The 14,118-nt window shown below is 37.1% G+C and overlaps 1 protein-coding gene across 9 annotated transcripts in view; it reads right to left on the bottom strand.

The window, feature by feature from the left end:
• HERC1 (HECT and RLD domain containing E3 ubiquitin protein ligase family member 1) overlaps nt 1-14,118 on the bottom strand; it is a 206,552-nt gene that overhangs the window by 175,276 nt on the left and 17,158 nt on the right. The window lies entirely within an intron of this gene.

The raw sequence follows: 14,118 nt of genomic DNA, 5'->3' as shown, positions 1-14,118 counted from the left end.
GAAAGCAGTGCTCAGAGGGACATTTATAGCAATACAGGCCTTTCTCAAAAAAGAAGAAAGATCCCAAATGGACAACTTAACCCTCCACCTAAATGAATTAGAAAAAGAAGAACAAAAAAGTCCTAAAGTCAGCAGAAGGAAGGAAATTATAAAGATCAAAGAAGAAATCAATAAAATAGAGACTCAAAAAACAATAGAGAAAATTAATAAAACCAAGAGCTGGTTCTTTGAAAAGGTGAACAAAATTGACAAACCCCTACCCAGACTCACTAAAAAGAGGAGAGAAAGAACCCAAATAACCAAAATTATAAATGAAAAAGGAGAAATCACAACGGATACAGCAGAAATACAAAAAACCATAAGAGAATACTATGAACAACTATACGGCAACAAGTTTGACAATCTGGAAGAAATGGACAATCTTCTAGAATCTTACAGCCTGCCAAAACTGAATCAAGTAGAAACAGACCAACTGAACAGACCCATCACTAGGAATGAAATTGAAGAGGTCATAAAATCACTCCCTACAAATAAAAGCCCAGGACCAGATGGCTTCACAGGCGAATTCTATCAAACATATAAAGAGGAATTGGTGCCCATCCTCCTGAAACTCTTTCAAAAGGTTGAAGAAGAAGGAATACTCCCAAAGACATTCTATGATGCCACCATCACCCTCATTCCAAAACCAGACAGAGATACCACCAAAAAAGAAAACTATCGCCCAATATCACTGATGAATATCGATGCAAAAATTCTCAACAAAATCTTAGCCAACCGAATCCAACAACATACCAAAAAAATTATACACCATGACCAGGTTGGGTTCATCCCAGGTTCACAAGGATGGTTCAACATACGCAAATCAATCAGCATCATACACCACATTAACAAAAAAAAAAGTCAAAAATCTTATGATCATCTCTACAGACGCAGAAAAAGCATTTGACAAAGTCCAACATCCATTCATGATCAAGACCCTCGCCAAAGTGGGTATAGAGGGAACATTCCTGAACATAATCAAAGCCATTTATGAGAAACCCACAGCAAATATAATCCTCAATGGGGAAAAACTGAAAGCCTTCTCACTCCAATCTGGAACAAGACAGGGATGCCCACTCTCACCACTGCTCTTCAACATCGTTTTGGAAGTCCTAGCCACAGCAATTCGACAAACAAAAGAAATAAAAGGCATCCATATAGGAAGAGAAGAGATCAAACTGTCACTGTATGCAGATGACATGATACTATACATAGAAAACCCGAAGGACTCAACCCCAAAACTACTTCAACTGATTCATAAATTCAGCAAAGTAGCAGGATATAAGATTAATATTCAGAAGTCAGTTGCATTTCTGTATACCAGCAATGAAACATTAGAAAAGGAATACAAAAATACGATACCTTTTAAAATTGTACCTCACAAAATCAAATACCTCGGAATACACCTGACCAAGGAGGTAAAGGACCTATATGCCGAGAACTATAAAACTTTAATCAAAGAAATCAAAGAAGATGTAAAGAAATGGAAAGATAGTCCATGTTCCTGGGTTGGGAAAATCAATATTGTAAAAATGGCCATCCTACCCAAAGCAATCTACAGATTCAATGCAAGCCCTATCCAATTACCCAGGACATTTTTCACAGAACTACAACAAACAATCCAAACATTTATATGGAACCACAAAAGACCCAGAATCGCCAAAGCAATCCTGAGAAACAAAAACCAAGCAGGAGGCATCACTCTCCCAGACTTCAAGAAATATGACAAAGCCACAGTCATCAAAACAGTGTGGTACTGGTACCAAAACAGACAGACAGACCAATGGAACAGAATAGAGAATCCGGAAATAAACCCTGACACCTATGCTCAATTAATCTTTGACAAGGGAGGCAAGAACATCAAATGGGAAAAAGAAAGTCTATTCAGCAAGCATTGCTGGGAAACCTGGACAGCTGCATGCAAAGCAAGGAAACTAGAACACACCCTCACACCATGCACCAAAATAAACTCAAATGGCTGAAAGACTTCAATATACGACAGGACACCATCAAACTCCTAGAAGAAAACAGAGGCAAAACACTCTCTGACATCAACATCATGAATATGTTCTCAGGTCAGTCTCCCAAAGCAATCGAAATTAGAGCAAAAATAAACCCATGGGACCTCATCAAACTGAAAAACTTTTGCACAGCAAAGGAAACCCAAAAGAAAACAAAAAGACAACTTACAGAATGGGAGAAAATAGTTTCAAATGATGCAACCGACAAGGGCTTAATCTCTAGAATATATAAACAACTTATACAACCCAACAGCAAAAAAACCAATCAATCAATGGAAAAATGGGCAAAAGACCTGAATAGGCATTTCTCCAAAGAAGATATACAGATGGCCAACAAACACATGGAAAAATGCTCAACATCACTGGTTATAAGAGAAATGCAAATCAAAACTACCATGAGATACCACCTCACACCAGTCAGAATGGCCATCATTCATAAGTCCACAAATAACAAGTGCTGGAGGGGCTGTGGAGAAAAGGGGACCCTCCTGCACTGTTGGTGGGAATGTCAACTGGTACAGCCACTATGGAGAACAGTTTGGAGATACCTTAGAAATCTATACATAGAACTTCCATATGACCCCGCAATCCCACTCTTGGGCATCTATCCGGACAAGGCTCTACTTAAAAGAGACACGTGCACCCGCATGTTCATTGCAGCACTATTCACAATAGCCAGGACATGGAAACAACCCAAATGTCCATCGACAGAGGATTGGATTCGGAAGAGGTGGTATATATACACAATGGAATACTACTCAGCCATAAAAAAGAATGACATAATGCCATTTGCAGCAACATGGATGGAGCTAGAGAACCTCATACTGAGTGAAATGAGCCAGAAAGACAAAGACAAATACCATATGATATCACTTATAACTGGAATCTAATATCCAGCACAAATGAACATCTCCTTAGAAAAGAGAATCATGGACTTGGAGAAGAGACTTGTGGCTGCCTGATGGGAGGGGGAGGGAGTGGGAGGGATCGGGAGCTTGGGCTTATCAGACACAACTTAGAATAGATTTACAAGGAGATCCTGCTGAATAGCATTGAGAACTTTGTCTAGATACTCATATTGCAACAGAAGAAAGGCTGGGGGAAAAATGTAATTGTAATGTATACATGTAAGGATAACCTGACCCCCTTGCTGTACAGTAGGAAAAAAAAAAATTTTTTTTTAAAAAAAACCTGCCACAAAGCTGCAATAATCAATAATGTGGTACTGGCATAGAAACCAATGGAATAGAATACAAAGCCCCAGAAACAAACCCTCACATATATGGTCAAATGATTTTTGACAAGGGTGTCAAGACATTCAGTGGGAAAAGGACAGTCTTTTCAACAGATAGGTGCTCAGAAAACCAGATAGCCACATGCAAAAGCATGAGGTTGGACCCTTACCTCAAACCATGTATAAAAATTAACTCAAAATGGATCAAAAAGACTTAATATAAGACCTAAAACTCTGTTAGAGGAAAACACAGAACAAAAGCTTCAGGACATTGGATTTAGCACTGATGTCTCAGACATGACACCAAAGGCACAGCAATAACAAATGTATGTATATATACACACACACATCATGAAAATGACACCATGTCATGAAAAGAAGACATCATAAAAATTTTTTTAATTTTATGCATCAAAAGAAAATATCAACAGAGTAAAAAGGCAACTCACAGGATGGGAAAAAATATTTGCAAATCACACACCTGATAAGGGGTTAATATCCAAAATATAGAGAGAACTTCTTAAATTCAAAAGCAAAAATGAAAACAAAAACACACCAAACCAATTCAAAATGGGCAAAGAACTTGAACAGACATTTCTCCTTAGAAGACATACAATAGTCAATCAGCACATGAAAAGATGGTCAACATCACTAATCATTAGAGAAATGCAAATCAAAACTACAATGATATATCACCTCACATGCATTAGAATAGCTATCAAAAAGAAAAAATCTGGAGTTCTCTCATGGGGCAGCAGGTTAAGAATCCAGCAGTGTCACTGCAGCAGCTTGGGTCACTGCTGTGGTGTGGGTTCGATCCCTGGCCTGGGAACTTGTACATGGCATAGGGGCAGCCAAAAAAAAAAAAAATTAGCCCCCCAAAAAATAAAAATGTTGGCAAAGATGCAGAGACTAGCACCCTTTTGCACTATTGGTAGTTGTATAAAATAGTACAATGGCTGTGGAAAACAGTATAGGGGGTCTCAAACAATTACAAAGAGAATTACCATGTGATTCAGCAATTCCATTTCTGGATTTACACCCTAAAGAACTGAAACCAAGTACTTGAAAAGATATCTGTAAACATATGTTCATAGCAGCATTATTCACAAAAACTAAAAGACAGCAGTAACCCAAGTGTCCCATCAACAGATATATGAATAAACGAAACATGGTATTATCCATACAATGGGATATTATTCAGCCTTTAAAAGGAAGGCAATTCTGATACATTCTACATGAATAAACCTTGAAGATATTATGCTAAGTGAAATAATCCAGTCACAAAATGACAAATAGTACATGATTTCACTCATATAATGTACTTAAAGAGTACACAGTCAAAATCATAAGAGACAGAAAGTAGAACAGTGGCTGCCAAGGGTTTAGAGGTAGAGAGATAGGGAGTTATTGCTTAATGCGAATAGGTTCAGTTTTACAAAATAAAAAGTTATGGAGATGGACAATAGTGATAGTTGTACAAAACTATGAATGTATTTAATACCATGAACCGTACACTATTAAAAATGGCCAATATGGGAGGTCCCTGGTAGCCTGGTGGTTAAGAATGTGACACTGTCACTATAGAGGCTCAGGTCACTACTAAGATGAGTTCAACTCCTGGTCCAGGAACTTCCAAATGCCAAAGGCACGGCCAAAAAAAAAAAAAAAAGATTAAGGCGGCAAATTTCATGTTATATGTATCTTACCAAATACACAATTTTTTTTTTAAGTAAAAGGCACATTGCATGGGGAAGAAAAAGGATGTTGTGAAACCAAGGCTCAGACCCATAGCTCAGAAAGGTAAAAAGTCTGCTTCATTGCAATTAGCCAAACAAAGAAATTGTTCATCCTTGCCCCAGGAGTAGGCTTTTAAGAGAATAGCTATGCAAGTAATACAAAGAAGCAGCAGGTTCCAGGAGGATTTGGCCATACAGTTTAGGAAACCAGAATGTATCAACAATAACTAGTAATGCAATACTATAGTCAATAAAGCTTGTTGAGTTGAACAAAATTCATGAAAGAAAAACATTATGAATGCCCTACCTTTTCCCACACCACCACCTAATTCATACTACTTCATGGTTGGTTTGTTTCTCTATTATAGGCAAGACTTATCTTTTGTCTTGAAATTTTCACACACTCCAGCATGCATACTTTTGTACTTGTGTATCACCCCCTAAAAAAGCTCTAAAATCTATCCATTTATCTCCATTTTCACTGCCACAACTCTCATCCAAGTTACAATCATCTTTCATTTGGACCACTAAAATAATCTCTTAATCCCCCTTGGCCTCTCTAATCAGAGTAGTGTTTTAAAAAAACAAATCTTATTGTGTCCTTCCCCTGCTTTAAAATCCTTTGGAATATGTTATCTGAGATTTACTTCAAAATAATAAAAGAAGCACAGAAAGTGGATGGGAGCATGTGGTATGATAGGAAATAAATATTTGGTCTAGTCCAGTTCAGGCACATAGCTTCTAAAACACTTGGAATCACTGGAGTGATGAGTTATTTTTTGTATGCTAACAAAAAGACTAGTGAATGGGGGCTCGTGGATAGCTTTAGGATGGGGACAGGTCCTCAGAAATCCAAGCCATAACTGGAGTTGGAACTTTCAGACCCCCAACCACCACCTCTTAAGAGAGAAGGAATGAAGATTGAGTTAAATCACCAATGGCCAATGCTTTAATCAATCATCCTGAAATAAAAGCCCCTAAATGACAGGGTTTGGTCAGCTTCCAAAATGCCCAAGGAAGGCATGGGAGCTCTTTACTCAATCCCTTAGCCATCATCCACACTTCTCGCCCCCTGCAAATACCTTGACCTATGTATCTCTTCATTTGGCTGTTCCCAAGCAAAGTGTTTCCCTGAGTCTTTTGAGTCATTCTAACGAATTATCAAACCTGATAATTGGGAACACCCAGTTTAGAGCCAGTTGATCAGAAGTATAGCTAACTCTGGGACTTGCAACTGGCATCTAAAGTGGGTACAGTTCTGTGGGAATGAGGCCTTAACCTGTGGGGTCTGTTCTAATTCCAGATATTACCAGAACTGAATTAAATTGGAGGACAAGTGTCTAGAGAGTTAGAAGACTGGTTAGTGTGAGGAAAAACACCACACGTTTAGTATCAGAAGTGTTTCTGAGTGAAAACAGTGCAGAGGGCAAAAATGAAATTAAAATGGTCATGTGCTGATAACTGTTAAAAATTGATGTTGGGAAATATTTTCTCCATTTATATATATATGCTTAATATTATTCTATAATAAAAAGTTAATAAAGGAAAGGGAAAAAGTCTAAATTTTTTCAGAAGCTTTTCAACAGTTTGCTCTAAAGAACAAAATCTCTCCAATGGCTGAGAAGGCCAAGCACTGAACCCTCCCCCTTGCTCTCTCTTCTCTAGCCACACCAGAGATGTTCAATTCCTGGAAGGCATCATGCTTCTTTCTATTGCAGGACCTTTGCACACGCAAGTTCCCACTACTTGGAACCTACTTTCTCCATCTCACACTCTTTCACCCAGTTAATGTCTACTTACAAGATCTCAGTTTAAACAACCAGGTACAGGGACACATTAGGTACTCAACAATTACTAGTTGAATTAAATGTCACTTCCTCAGGGACACTATCCTTGAGTGTACCCAGAAGAGATCAGGTTCCTCTTCACAGCATTCTGCAGAGTTTGCAATTATGTATTATTTGCACCATAATTTTAGTATCCTCTCATATTATTAGTCTATCAAGTCAATGAGGGCAAAGATAGTGTCAATTTTGCTTTTATTCCTAATATTTAGCCAAGGTAAAGCACATAAAGGGACCTCAATAAATATTTGCTGAAATGAATTAAGCAATCTGGGTCTATGGTTCATTATTTACATAGAATCTAACTTAAACCCAGATATTATCTTACTCTGAACTGATATAACGGAAGCACTTTAAAAGAGCTGATTCCAAGACTAGTGGTACCAAAGCAGACAGACTCCATGGATTCTGTCTTCAGTTCATTTCTGTCTCCTCCTCTCACTGTACATACATTCCTGTGTAATTCTAACTACTCCCAAGGCTTTCACCTACCTCTCGTATTCAGTCTGAATGTTTCTCTCCTAAAATCCAGACTGGAACATCCACTGTTAACATGATATAATCACTGAGATCTTAAATCTTAAACTGAAAAGAATTTTAAGAGAAGGAATCTTAAACTTGCCATTTTTAAAAATGAACTTGTCATTCCCTACCACCCCTCTACCACATCCACAGCTACAAATAAATTTGTGAAGTTCTAAATTTATAAATTTTGAGACTCACATAAGAAAGACCTCAATGAAGATATTTATCAGGGGCATTTCTAGAAGTGCAGGATGGACAGCCCATTTACAAAGTTCTACAACTGTAAATGAAGTGCACAGTGTTATGTCCCTGATCTGCCCCTGCTACAAGTACTTCCCTTCTCCAGGGCTTCATTAGACTGACACCGATTTTGGCACTCTAACTCATTAAATCACACGAATTATCAATGTTTGGCTGCACAAAAGTAAACAGCTGATAAAAAAGGAAAAAGCTTTTTTTTGTTATTATCTCTATTTAGAAAGTTTGTACACTTAGGAAATGAAAGGACTTGCTGAGTTTGCTGACAAATTGTTTTGCTACATCAATAATGAGAACTACTCAAATAAACCAGGAAGCAGACATGCTTATTCAGCACGTATAGGATTATAGACAAAACTGAATCAAACTAATGCATTTTTGCTTGTATTCAAGAACTACCAATTCACAATCCTGATGAAGAAGCTAAACACTGGCAAATAAGGGAGAGGAAAAAAAAAAGAAAAACAACTACTGTTGTTTTGTTTTGCTCTAATTTACAGTAATGATTTATATCACCAAAGGCCAATTGTTCTTTTTTTCACTCGTGGTCCAATGCACAAATACAAATTTAATTATATATACAAACTACTGAAGTAACCAATGAACAGTGGGGTTGAAAAAACTACCAAAGGACTGAAAAATAAACTAAATAGCACTACTATCTTTCTAAAATGGAAATAAGTGAGGGAAACTGACAGATGTGAGCACAGAGGTCATTTACAGGAAAAAGCATGAACAAAGGCACAGAGGTCAGAGTGTTTTGGTGGAGAGGCACTGGTTTTCTTAAAAAAATTGTATCATAGTTGATTTACAATGTTTTCTGTCAAGTTCAACAATCTGTTTTGCAAACAGATGTAATTATTCCAGAAATGCAAACAGCAATGTCAGCACATGCAGGATACCTTAATTTGTAGCTGACTAGTTGCCATGAACCAGACAACAGATTTCAACAAAGGCAGATTTTCTAGAAGCATCAGAGTGGTCCTCATTATATATTGTTTGTAGAGAAAAACCTTCCCCTTCTTTAGAACCATCTATTTTGCTAGCCTCTAAAGCCTAAGTCATGGCAATCTTAACATTTTTGGTAAATTTATCCTCACTGAACTCCCAGTGATACATCCAATTTATAAATTAATATTTCCTTTTTTTTTCGCTTTCCAGGGCTTGGGCTAGGGGTTGAATCAGAGCCGCAGCCATAGCAACACAGGATCGGAGCCGCATCTGTGAACTATACCACAGCTGCTCACAGCAACACCAGATCCTTAACCCACTGAACGAGGCCAGGGATCAAACGCATATCCTCATGGATATTAGTCGGGTTCATAACCCACTGAGGTACAACAGGAACTCCCAAGAATTTATTCTTATGAATAAAATAAAGAATGGAGAAATAGCAAAAATGTAGGCAATAGGTACTATGGCTAGTTACTCATACAATCTCAGAATATCAATAATGATATGAATATGATTTTGAGAAGAAAAAGAAACTTAAGAGACCATTAGAAAGATCTAATGGCATCAAAAGAAACAGGGGGAAGGGAGGGAGAGGCATAACAGTACCAAACACTAACTGGCTTCAAGACAGTATTTTTATCTCTTAATTAAAAACAAACAAACCAACCCAAAGGAATATACCCTAGCACGTTCACTGATGAACTAAGATCAGTCCTACTTAGACATTAAAAATTTTTTTTCTGGAGTTCCCACCGTGGTGCAGCAGAAACAAATCCGACAGTGTTAAAACATTAATTCTAACAAAGATATCCTAATGTATTACTACTAAAAACTTGACAAGAATGTGCAAAATGTATCCATAGTAGGAAAGCCTATTACATACAAAGCACAGTGCACCTAAAAGACTTAGAACCCAGAAAAGGATAAGGATGTGTAAGCAAATGCAACACAATATTATGAGAACATTGTATAACAAAGTTACCAGGAGGAAATATGGATAATACTAAGGGAATGAAGAGAGGAACCGAATGGCCAGGACATAAGAAATACCTTAAAAGTTAAGAGATAAGGGCCTAAAATAAGAGCTATATAATACTGGGTTTGTGAGAAGATGTATTTTAAGGATATTTAGAAGGTATGTTCAATGAGGCAAGGTTCAATCAATATTTTCATGTTGCAGTTTTAACCAAGAATAAGGTATTGTTTAAACTAAGAAATATCCTATTCAGTAGCCTTTTTTAGGATAGCAAAAAGGCAGGAAAAAAGGTAAAAAACAAAAAGGGAAACAAAGTCCACCAATAAGAAACTGGTTAAACAAATCATACACATAGATTGGGATTCAAGGCAATCATCAAAATGAATAAGGAATATCTATACCTAACTGGAATGTATTGAACTGAAATGATAACCATGATATATTAATCATACATTAAGATGTAGACCAAGCAATTTCACTCCTGGGTACACATATACTCAAAAGGAACTGAAAGGACTCGAACAGATATGCACCAATGTTCATAACAGCATTCTTCACAAAAGCCCAAAGGCAGAAACAACTCATGCCTGTCAAGAGATAAACAGGAAAACAAAACGTGGTATATACATACAGTCGACTATTACTTAGCCATCAAAAGTAATGAAATTATGAAATATGCTCAACATAGATGGACTCAAACTATCACTATCTATGATGCGATGTTTGTACTTAAATTTTTCACATATCTTTTGTAACTTTTAGAACTTTTTGTTATAAAAGGTGAAAAATGTAAATGCAAACATTGCATCATAGATAACGAATTCATGGTATTTTCTTTAGGTCTGATAAAAGCATTGTGGATACAGTGAAGAATGTCTTTATTTTTAGGAAATGCACATCTGAAGTATTTTTTTTGAGGGAGAGAGGAAGTGAAAACTTACTGAAGCAAAGTGTGTGTGTGTTTATGTGTGTTTGAAGAAAAGAAAAAAAAACAACTGCAGCAGAATGTTACAATATGTTACTAAGCGAAAACTACATGGGTGTTTATTGTACTTTGACATTTCTATAGATTTGAGAAATTTTCAAAGTAAAAATTTGGGGGGAAGTAGGTAGAAACAGCTGAAGCAGGCACAGCTGAGCCCCAGTGGTAATAAACAAGTAAAGAAAAAAAGATTATCTTTATGATAAAAATATACATAGGAGTTAAATGATAAATATGGTTTTTCTATTATTACCCATGCCCCTCCTGATGGAGCGTATGTAAGAAATTCATTTATTCCTAGGACTATCTGTACTAAGCAAATCTCACTGTTAATTTCCTAGCAACATAATTATTTTCCTTTAATTACAGTGATATCATCTCTATATAAATTCAAGACTTCTCAAAAAGGACTGAGACAGGGAGGAGGGAGGAAGAATATTGTTCCCGTAAACATAGGCTCTAAGTTGCCTACTGGTCTTAGAAAGAAGATAAAAGCAGGATGACATGTTTACTTAAGCTTATACTCTGTACAAACTACAGAGAAGGAAGTTAATCAGTAGGGAATAGCTGGGTTCAAAAAAAATTAAAAGGCGACTTCATCTCTAAAATCTCCAACCCGTACCTTCATTGCTTTAAAATACTACGAATTCCAGAGTTCCCGTTGTGGCGCAGTGGTTAACAAATCCGACTAGGAACCATGAGCTTGCGGGTTCGGTCCCTGCCCTTGCTCAGTGGGTTAACGATCCGGCGTTGCCGTGAGCTGTGGTGTAGGTTGCAGACGTGGCTCGGATCCCGCGTTGCTGTGGCTCTGGCGTGGGCTGGTGGCTACAGCTCCGATTCGACCCCTGGCCTGGGAACCTCCATATGCCGCGGGTGCAGCCCAAGAAATAGCAACAACAACAACGACAAAAATAAAAAAATAAAAATAAAATAAAATATTACGAATTCCCTCCGGGTATATACCACTAAAAAAAATAAATAAATAAAAATAAATAAATAAAGGATCAACATCAATGCTTTATGACATAAAAGTCTAGCTTAGAAACATGATAGGACTTTACCTCTTAGTATTATAAAAATGTGACATTCTAAAATAAATTGCAATTAGACCTTGAAAAAAAAAACTACGAATTCCCACACCAAAAAACATCTAGGCTAATTTCTATTATAACATGACTGGAAGTAAATCATAGCAGGGAAAATCTGAATGGCACAACTGATTTGGAAATGAGCTTAAATATCTTTGACGATGCCTACTGTGCCTTGAATGCTGAAGTTCCCAGGCTAGGGACTGAACCTGTACCACAGTAGTGATCCAAGCCACAGTAGTAACAACAATGGATCCTTAACCTGCTAGGCACCAGGGAATTCCTAGAAATCACCTTTAAACAAAACAATGAAGTTACATTATGAAGACCTGACCATATAAAAAGCTTTTCTTGTTCTCTCATCTTGAATCCTACCTTCCTCCTGAAAATCTCTCAGGTTAACAAAATATAGCGGAATTTGAAAATAATTCCATCTCTAAAGGAACTAATCAAGCTGTACATTCACCATACGTACACTTCTACGAATATACATGATACTTTGATTAAAAGGTTTTTAAACCTTTTTTAATAAAATACCTAGGTGCAAGACTAACAAAACACGTACAGAATCTATACGTTAAAAATTGCAAGTCAGGAGTTCCCGTCATGGCGCAGTGGTTAACGAATCCGACTAGGAACCATGAGCTTGCGGGTTCGGTCCCTGCCCTTGCTCAGTGGGTTAACGATCCGGCGTTGCCGTGAGCTGTGGTGTAGGTTGCAGACATGGCTCGGATCCCGCGTTGCTGTGGCTCTGGCGTAGGCTGGTGGCTACAGCTCCGATTCGACCCCTGGCCTGGGAACCTCCATATGCCGCGGGTGCGGCCCAAGAAATAGCAAAAAGACAAAAAAAAAAAAATTTGCAAGTCAGAGATGAAAGAAAACAAAGGAGCTCTCAATAAATTAAGAGATATGCCATGTTCCTATATAAAAACATAAAAATGTCAGTCCTCCCCCAAAGTGATCTATAGATTTAATGCAATAGTTATCAAAATCACGGCAATATTTTTTGCAGCTATAGAAGAGTTTATTTTAAAATTGAGAAGGCAAAAAAATTAGCATAGCTAAAATCATAAGCCTTACCATCAATTTAAAGCCAACAAGGAAATATTGAGAGATGTAAATAAAATATAACCCAGTCCTCAAAAAGAAAAATACTTTGAAAATAAGATCATCCCAAAAATCTGCCTGGGAAAAGAATGTTTAACAAGGCAAATTACTAAATATAGTCAATAATAGAGAAAGCAAAATTTGCTAAAGAACCAATTTCAAGTACAAAAATCCCTTCCACACTCCAACACTACAGGCTCCTTTCCCCTCCCACAACAACAGTATCAATAATCAAAGATGGTTAAATACACATGCGTACACACACACACTAAAAAAGCCCATATAGAGAGTATCCAAAAGAAGCACATTTTTTTATGTTTACTTAAAAAGGTCTAAACTACTTATCTCTTAATCCAATAAAGTGTGAAAAGTTTTTTCCCTATCAAACTACAAAACAATTTATAATCTCAAATTCCACAGAAAAAAAAACCAATAGAACAAAGCTTTATACTACAGTAGTAGTCCCCCTTATCTTCAGGGAAAACATTCCAAGACCTACGTGGATGCCTGACACTGAGAACAGTACCAAACCCCAATAAGCTATGTTTGTCCTATACATACACATCTATGATAGTTTAATGTATAAATTAAGCACGGTGAGAGATTAACAATAACTAATAAAAAATATAACAATTTTAACACTATACTGTAATAAAAGGTATGTGAATATGGTCCTTTCTCTCCCTCAAAATATCTTATTGCACAAATTTAATGCCCTTCCCATCTTAATTAACTAAATACTGTGGCCATAACTTTTGCAATCTGAGGTGCATCAGCAAAACTAGTACAAATTTCTATTTCCTTTTTCACAATTTCATGGACACAAGATTTGTTCTTACCATAGATTTTAGCAACCTCAGCATACGATTTTTTTCTTTCCTTATCCAGTTGAGAACTTTTACCCTTTCACTTAAAGGAAGCACTTAATTGCTTCTCTTTGACAAATCCAAATTGCCAGACTCACTGCTCTTGTACTTTGGGGCCATTATCAAGTAAAATAAGGGTTTCTTGAACACAAGCACTGTACAAAGGGATGATTCACATGCCAGACAAGATGGAGCACATCACAGGAGATTTAATTAAGTTACTCAGAAGGGTGAGCAATTTAAAATTCATAGATTTATTTCTGGAATTTTCCACTTAATATATCTGGACCATGGTTGACCATGGGTAATTGAAACTACAGAAAGCAAAATCGTGGATAAAAGATGACTACTGTACTCATTCCCTCCTTAAATTAACCTAACCCCAAAGAGGTTTTTTCTTCTCTTCACCCTAGCCCTTACTAACAGGTCAGCTACTAAAGTGTGTGTGCTGGGGGGGGGGGACTATGCATCTCAGTTGACCCAAG

The sequence above is a fragment of the Phacochoerus africanus genome, chromosome 2 (assembly GCF_016906955.1).
Source record: "Phacochoerus africanus isolate WHEZ1 chromosome 2, ROS_Pafr_v1, whole genome shotgun sequence".
NCBI lineage: Eukaryota > Metazoa > Chordata > Mammalia > Artiodactyla > Suidae > Phacochoerus > Phacochoerus africanus.
The sequence above is the reverse complement of the archived record's forward strand: the minus strand, read 5'-3'. Positions and strand labels throughout refer to the sequence as shown.